This window comes from Cucumis melo, chromosome 6, assembly GCF_025177605.1.
Source record: "Cucumis melo cultivar AY chromosome 6, USDA_Cmelo_AY_1.0, whole genome shotgun sequence".
Lineage (NCBI taxonomy): Eukaryota > Viridiplantae > Streptophyta > Magnoliopsida > Cucurbitales > Cucurbitaceae > Cucumis > Cucumis melo.
In genome coordinates, this window is record NC_066862.1 from 18,008,063 (window position 1) to 18,015,977 (window position 7,915).

A 7,915-nucleotide genomic window follows, 5' to 3' on the forward strand; every position below is an offset into this window, starting at 1 on the left:
CTTTTTTTTTGTTCCCAATAATTCTTTATAAAATGAGAAACGTTTCTACTTTTTTTGAGAACGAGAAACAAGAAACGTTATCAAACACTTCTGTTTTGTTAAAAAATGGAAACAGGAACAAGAAACAGGAAACAAGAACGTTACCAAACAGGCCCTAAGTGGCTCCAAAAAGGCTTAGCGGCTCGGCTGGAGAAGCAGGGACCGGCTCAGCTTGGGCACAAGCACGACTCGGCTCGTGTGCAGGCGCGGCTCGGCTTGGGCGCAGGTGCTACGTGCGTGTGGCTCGGCTTGCGGCAGAAGGGAGGCACGACTCGGCTTGCGGGTGCACGCGGCGCGGCTTACGCGCGGGCGCAGCTTGACGCTCGGGCACGGCTTGACGTTCGGGTCAGGTGGCGGCGCGGAGCGGCGCGTTGCTGGACGTGGGTCGGAGACGCGGCTCGGCTTCGCGACTTCAATTGACGGCGCTCGGTTTCAGCGGCCGGCACTCGGCTTCGACGGACGGTCGCGACTGGGCGACGGCTGGTTTCGTGGCGGAGGGGGATGCGGAGCGGATCGGGCAGAGCGGCACGGATCGACTCGGGGCGGAACGACGCGCATCGGATCAGGGCACTCGGGACGAGTGGTGGCGCGACTTGCGAGTTGGGTGCGGAGCGACGCAGATGATGAAAGGGATCGAGTGGCGATGCGGGTCAGCTTCCAAATTCAGGTGGCTGACGGCGTGGGTTCGACGGCTTGAAGACGCAAAGGGTGACGGCTCGGATGGTGTCGGTCGGCTCGACTGTTCCGAGGACGTCGACAACGGTGACTGGCGGAGAAGGGAGAGGCGGCGGCGGATTTTAGGGCTAGGGTATTTTTTCTCCTTGGTGAAGGTGATGGTGATGGTGCATTAATTGCACCTCCCAATGCCCCATTTAAATAAAATAAAACCCTTTATTTTATTTTATTTGCTTTAATTTAATGCTTTATCCCCTTTCCACAAAAATCTCAATTCCAATCAATCACATACATCCCTTCTTTCCCTTTTTCTTTTACCAAATAATATCTCACCATTAATTTAACCAAATTAATTTTCTCTCTCCTCCACCCAACTATCTTTAATCTTCACCAAATAACTTTACCAAATTTATTTTCCAAATAAAACTATTATTAACCAATTCAAAATAATTATAACTCTAAACCTTAATTAATCACAAGGTCAAAATAACCAAGTTCCTCAAATAAATTCGAAATTTCCATATCCACACTTAAGATAATAATAAAAAGGAGATCAAATTTGTTGGGGCGTTACACCTTCTTAGGTCATCATATTCTACTACAGACCACCACCGACCAAAACCCGCTGATAGCCTTGCTCCCAACGGGCACCTCCTCTAGTACGAAAAATGGCCTTGAAGACACCTAAATTCTAAGGCTAAATACTAAATTTAGTAAGACCTTGCCTCTATCTTCTTATCTGAGGTAGGAGTCTCCTCTTTTTTTGACTCCAAAACATATTTATTCTCTTTAGATGGGGTGAGTGTAAGTCATTTCTTTGTCACGTGCTTTCCCTTTTTAATAAGAGCAACTACTTTCATTGAGGAAAAATAAAATAATACTTGTAAAAAAGTAAAAGAAATTTCGATATCAGCACAATGAATTAACTGCAAGTAGATAGAGCATAAGCGTAAACAGATGGCAGGAAAAAAACTTACAAAATCTATGTTCGAACCAAAGTGCTTGTGTACAGCGATATCTGCCACTCCTTGGAGAACAATACAATTTGCAATCATTCAAGCTGTTACATAGCATTCCTAGTCTAATAATTTCTCCATCAACATTGAAGAAGAAAATAAGTTGTTTTCATGCTGACCTTGAATAATTAAACATTGAGAAAATCTTGAAAAAAGGTTATCCATTAACCATAAGGAAGAAATGGCTTACACTTTCTCATACAAAGTCACCAATGAATGACATCCTCGCTTTTCATTCATACTAGCAATGTGAGTTCATGAGTGCTCTCAGACGTCAAATCTACTAGCAGATCTGAGAAGGCAGAAATTGGGAAACCACTAAAACTACTTTTAACTCTTTCAAGACAACTCAATTTTTAGCATGCAAGATGCAACAAATGAGGTCGGTCTATAGAAAAATAAATAAAAGTCGTGATATCTTACTTCAAATAGTCAGCACCATCAACCCCTTGTTGCATAAAGTAGGCTATTGAGCTCCACTGTACCAACAGCAAATTGCTGAAGAAAAATCAAGAATCGTGAATAAGCAAGATACTTATGAAAAATTAGGCAAATAACACTTTTACATTCGTTGACATCTATTTCCAAAGGTAAAGTCAAGCATAGCAATGCCCTAACGCGACCATTAATCCAAAAAAGAAAACTCCAAGCAAATTTGCTCGTCTTAACTTAATATCATAAAGGTGGACAACTTCAAATTAAACATGAAAACATCTCAAGATCATCATTTACCCTTTGTAGCATTGACCTTGTACAAATCCATCACCCAAGAAATAAGTCTAAGTGACTTGTTCAGACTACTCTCAATACTTGACCTGCTTGATGATAAATTCGTTAATACCTTATTGAGGCTTTATGTTTGCGACTGGACTACGTGATAAGACATGATCAATGCACTATTATGCTCTTAATGTCTTTGAGCGAGAATTATGCAATAAAAGATACAAATCCTTTCCATGCGTACTACTTCATCTATGTTGAGTACGAGTTTTCCAATTGTTTGCCCAAGTGTAAGTGAAACAATAGTTTTTTTGGGTAAACTAGAGTCGAACACAGGGAATTGCTATCAAACTTAGTTATAATGTTTACTTCTCTCTCCAAGCGGTATAAATATCTATACAATATCAAGTGTAAGTGTATAAGTGTATTAAAATCTAATATTTACACTAGAGATTCTATAGAAGGTGACATAAAATGGTGAGAATATGGAGAATGAACTAACTTGCTTTACGGAAATATGAGCGAATGTCTCTGCATTATAGACATTTCGCCATGCAGCGATCCTTGAAGCGATAGAGATTACATAACCATTTTCAAGGTTGGTACCTCTCAATGCTAAAAAGTCATACTTGTTCTCCTTTCGAGATACAAATGATAAAGATAAACTATGTGATAGGTAGCTAGGTCCCTTTATTTATAAAACCCACATTGCCTCATTTTTAAGGTAGAGAACCTCTTGGTGTCCAGATACAACACTTGTTCTTCTTTTGGGACACAAATGATGTTGGTCAATCGCCATAATGAACTTTGTTTCCAAACTCCTTTCTTTATTCATTTAGCTATGTCCTTCCTACTTATACTCTCTCGAGTAGTTGGCAATAAATGTTGGCCAAGCGATGGAGTCAAGCTCAACTAAACGCGATGAATCTTATAGGTAAAGAGCTCTTGCTAATCACTTATCATGAACTTAAACTACTTAAAACACTTCAACAGATGAAGAAATGAAAGATTGACAGTGAATAAAACTGCAAAGATGTAGGCCTTTCGACCATTGAAATAATGGAGTCAAAACATTATACTAAAAGTAAAAAAATGGAAAGCAAGGAGATGAGTCGAGTCGTAGAATGCATAGTTCTTTGTCTCTTTTACAAGTTGGGGGAAAGGTGGTGGTTTCTCTTTTAAAACGCTCTCTGAGCTCTCACCCAAAGTGGACCAGAGATGAGGTAAGGAAGAGGAACAACTTCTACAAAAGGTGGAAAGACTATTCCCTTCCACCATCTCTCATGGAGATGTACCTCTTTGAGCTCAAAAGGTTTTGTCCATTCATATCTTTTCTCCCCCTTCCCTACGGCGAAGATGAAGGTCGTTTATAGACAACTTTGAGTGAAAAACTTCTGTTCCTTTGCAAATATCAACACCGAATGCAGTTGTATCAAGTCACATCAACTCTAACTACCATACTTGTCTTCTAGTGAATCTCTCCATGTGATGATGTGCAATATCCCATAGTGAAGTAAATCACCAGACAATCTTCCTATCATATTAACTTTCACATGCATTCCCTTCTGTGATTCACTATAATTCTTCTTTTTCTCATTATCCTGTGATAAAAACACTAAAAGCATGGTAAAAAAGGCCTTGAGACTTATGTAAGCTATATTCTTTTACATTCATGAATTTGCAGTAAAAGATACTTATTTTGATGGTTTATCCTACGTTTAGACTCCATTGTTTTACCTAAAAAACTATAATAACTTATAGAATATTATCAAGCATTTTCAACATCTGACAAGGACTCAATACCATTTTCGCCACCAATCGCAAAAAAATTTGTTGTCAATGCTAACTCCTCTAAGGCTTCCCTTCGCTAAATTTAAGGAAGGGGACAAGGTTCACTAACTAATTGGTCTCTAGGTTATAGGATTCAACTTCAAGAACAAGGAAACCAAATGAAAAATTATTTGATTACGCAAACAAAGAAATCTAAGAAAATTTGTAAAAGATAATTCTAGTGTTATACTATACACAACCATCACCATGTACAAATCTCATTGCCCTAAGAGATTTAATCATATCTCTAGAAGGATCATATAATTCAGTCAACAAGTGTGATGCACCATCATGTCCTCTAATAAGAAAAATGGATTCCGTACAAGGATCAAAACATGAGTCTTCAATTTGATCCTCCTCCACGACTCTCTTTCCCTCTAGTGCATTCGAGTTTGACAACGTAAAAAGACTTTTCATCTCCAAGATTTCACCTTATGCAACCAACTGCTATAAAAACAAGAAAATTTTTATATGAATCATAATAATATAAGTTAGCGAGGGTCGTTGTCTTCCCCTATGCTATTATCATCTTTGGTAGAAGGAATATAAAAAACAAGCATCTGATAATAGAGAATCAACTAGTTACAAAGATAGATTACTTAAAGGGCTTCTTACCTGAACATTCTCAAACATGGACGGATCTGGGCACGAATGGATCAACAAAGATCCGCAACAAATATGGGCAACGAATATGGGCCACTTGAACGAACACGACAATATGAGTACAATGAATGTACAATGAATTTGGGCACGAACGCAACAAATCTAGCTAGGAGCACAACAGACACTACAAGAAATTTGGCCTTTAATGTCACTTGGCGACCGACATCTTTGTAAGCGTTATTAAAGGCCTTTAATGTCGGTTGGGCTTTAATGTCGGTTTATAACCGACATTAAAGGTGTCTTTAATGTCGGTTATAAACCGACATTAAAGACCTTTGATGTCGGTTATAAACCGACATCTTTGAAGGTGTTATTGAAGGTCTTTAATGTCGGTTCATCTTTAATGTCGGTTTATAACCGACATTAAAGCTGTCTTTAATGTCGGTTTATAACCGACATTAAAGATGTCTTTAATGTCGTTTTTAAACCGACATTAATGTTGCTTAGTGCACATCTTTAATGTCGTTTTTCCACCGACATTAAAGACACATTTAATGTCGTTTTTCCACCGACATTAAAGACACATTTTATGTCGTTTTTTAAACCGACATTAAAGATTCATTTCATGTCGTATTTATAATAGTTTTTATGACGGCAAAACCGATATTATTTGAGTCGAACTACGTCCGGAAATGTTCGTCATCGTATATTGTAAAAAATAAAAAAATTGCTTGCACACTAGCTATAATGCCTACTACTCAATGCACACAATAATACCTAATTCACCTGCAATGCACACAATAATACCTAAAATTCCAGCACACTTCCAACACTTACATATAGTCACATATCAATAAACACAACTATATTCAATACTATAAGTCCAACTACTCCAAATCCTCCAATATATACACTTATATATAATCACACATATCAAACAACACATCCTACCATCCATGGCAAACCAATAGTAAACACCTACAATGCATAAGATCCAACACTAAAATACAAGCACACTTTTCCACACTTCCATATAGAACTACAACAAATACACATCATCCAACACTTACATATAATCACATATCAATAAACACAACTATATTCAACACTATAAGTCCAACTACTCCAAATCCTCCAATATATACACTTATATATAATCACACATATCAAACAACACATCCTACCATCCATGGCAAACCAATAGTAAACACCTAAAATGCATAAGATCCAACACTAAAATACAAGCACACTTTTCCACACTTCCATATAGAACTACAACAAATACACATCATCCAACACTTACATATTATAAACACAACTATATTCAACACTATAAGTCCAACTACTCCAAATCCTCCAATATATACATAATCACACATATCAAACAACACATCCTACCATCCATGGCAAACCAATAGTAAACACCTACAATGCATAAGATCCAACACTAAAATACAAGCACACTAACGCCATTAAAGATAATATATAAGATCGTGATTTATAAACACAATAGAAGGTTCCTTCACTAACTAAAGTATAGGTACAAACTATCTAACAAACAACAATTAGTACGGGACCACCTGCCCTTCAAAAAACTATAGGACTGTCGTCCCCTACAAAAACTTAACTCGACCAACTACTAACCTAACTACAAAAATCAACTACTAACCTAACTACAAAAATCAACTACTAACCTAACTACAAAAAGCAACTACTTACACAAATCTGCTAACAAAAGCTGCCCATTCAGTTCGAATCTCATCAATCTCCTCTTGGCTATATGCATTTTTGGTATTGAACTACACACAAAGAGAAAGATATGGAAAGTATGAGTTTGGATCACAAATTGTAATATGTAAAAAGTTAAAGTAGAAACTTACAAGGTTAGTAATAGAAGTACTAGAATTATGCACTATCTCATGTATGTACTTTTGCACGTAGTACCCGCACCCTACAGAATCCAATTGACGAGGGCACTGCATGTATATCAATTGAATACAAATTAATCTTATGTTTCATAAAAAGTAATAACCTGTAAATGCAAATTACCTTTACAGGTCTCCATTTTGGAGTTGATCGATAGCGTTGTAGATCGTGTTTCGCTTGCCATGTCTTCAACCCTCTAAATATTTTGAAACATTAGAAGACAAGAAAGTTAAATAAGAAGTAATAAAGTAAATACACTTACACATTTATGATTCCATGAATGTCTTCATTGACTTTACTCCGAAGAGAGTCCAAAACATAAACGCAATTTTCACGAAGATCGATAACATGCAACATCCAATGAAAACTACAATAAACAACATCTTCAATGTGAGTACACATTTAAGCTCAATGGAAATATATTAATGTGTTTCTCTTCTTTATTTACCCAGTATTATATGGAATTAGCGCTTTCTGTTCCAAGTTAACTGCTTCTAGCTGGTTGGCTAAATTTCTGGATCGAAGATCACGATCTTTGATATGTGACGATATTTTTGATTGGTCAATGACAAAAAAATTCTTTGCACAGTCACATTTATCCCAAAGACATCTAAGTAAAAGCAACCATAGTTAAAATATCAACAAACTAACTACAAAAGTGGTATTGGAGATAAAGATGAGTATAAGTTGTCTACTTACGTAATATACGCTAGTATACACATATAGCCGATTTCAACCATGCCGCAGTAATGCAACAAATCTTCACGAGCTAAATAAACAAATTTGTCACTTCCAAATATTAGCTCGTTCATTGGGATGCGAATCATGTCTACATCCTCCATGTTGTTCATGGCATGTCTATTTAAAAGCTTAATAATCCCGTTAACGTCAGTATAATTTGAAGGGTATACGACATCCTTCCTAGTTGAATGCTCCTATCACAACCAAGGTTCTAAATTCAAAATACATATACAAATAAAATCAAAACTTAAATAGTAAAAAAAAGATACACACTTGTTTGTCATTGATCGTAGAAACAAGCCGACGAGGCCATTCTATAATGTTACCCAATGCTTGATTTAAAGTCTCTATCTTTCCCTTCACTG

At 37.2% G+C, this 7,915-nt stretch overlaps 1 long non-coding RNA gene across 1 annotated transcript; it reads right to left on the reverse strand.

Moving 5' to 3' along the window:
• Positions 1–6,481: 6,481 nt before the first annotated feature.
• On the reverse strand, positions 6,482–7,114 carry LOC127149993 (uncharacterized). Its single transcript, XR_007821910.1, has 3 exons — positions 6,933–7,114; positions 6,764–6,859; positions 6,482–6,682 (listed from the first exon to the last, which is right to left on the reverse strand). It is a non-coding gene; the product is annotated as an uncharacterized LOC127149993 (long non-coding RNA).
• Positions 7,115–7,915: the final 801 nt, after the last annotated feature.